A 726-nucleotide genomic window follows, 5' to 3' on the forward strand; every position below is an offset into this window, starting at 1 on the left:
CCCAGCGGATTCCAGCTGATCCCAGCTGATCCCGGCCGATCCCAGCCCCGGAAGGGGAAACTGAGGCGGAGGGGACACGTGAGGTCCCAAAAAAGCCTCTTGCGACACCCCGGGAATGAGTCAGCCCCGAATCTCCCGGGATTGGCGGAAAAACCGGGATGGGAGGGGTCCCCTGGGGGGTCGGGGGCGTTCCCGGCTGGATTTGGGGGAGCCTGGGGGACATTTGGGGTCTGAGGAATGGGAAATCCGCGCCCAAAGGGTCCTGCTTTGGCCAGAGGGTGGTTGGAGCAGCCAAAAAAAGGGGGGATTTACCCCAAATTGAGGCTGCAGCGTCCAGCGATTTTATGGATCTGGTGTCCCTCAGGATCCGGAGCTTTGGGACATGGGGTGTCCCATTCCTGGTGTCCCTCAGTCCCAGATCCAGAGTTTTGGAACAGGGGGTGTCCCGTTCCCGATGTCCCATTCCCGATGTTCCATTCCCGGTGTCCCGTTCCTGGTGTCCCGTTCCCGGTATCCTGTTCTTGTGTCCCGTTCCCGGCTGTCACTCAGGGTCCGGAATTTTGGGACATGGGATGTCCCGTTCCTGGTGTCACAATCCCGGTGTCCCATTCCCAGTGTCCCATTCCCAATGTCTCGTTCCCGGTGTCCCGTTCCCGGCTGTCACTCAATCCCAGGATCCCAGATCCGGATTTTTGGGACATGGGGTGTCCCATTCCCGGTGTCCCA

The 726-nt window shown here is 60.5% G+C and overlaps 1 protein-coding gene across 1 annotated transcript in view; it reads left to right on the plus strand.

The window, feature by feature from the left end:
* SLC35F6 (solute carrier family 35 member F6) overlaps nucleotides 1-726 on the plus strand; it is a 10005-nt gene that overhangs the window by 1104 nt on the left and 8175 nt on the right. The gene's annotated exons all lie outside the window — the stretch shown is intronic.

This window comes from Geospiza fortis, unplaced genomic scaffold, assembly GCF_000277835.1.
Source record: "Geospiza fortis unplaced genomic scaffold, GeoFor_1.0 scaffold355, whole genome shotgun sequence".
NCBI lineage: Eukaryota > Metazoa > Chordata > Aves > Passeriformes > Thraupidae > Geospiza > Geospiza fortis.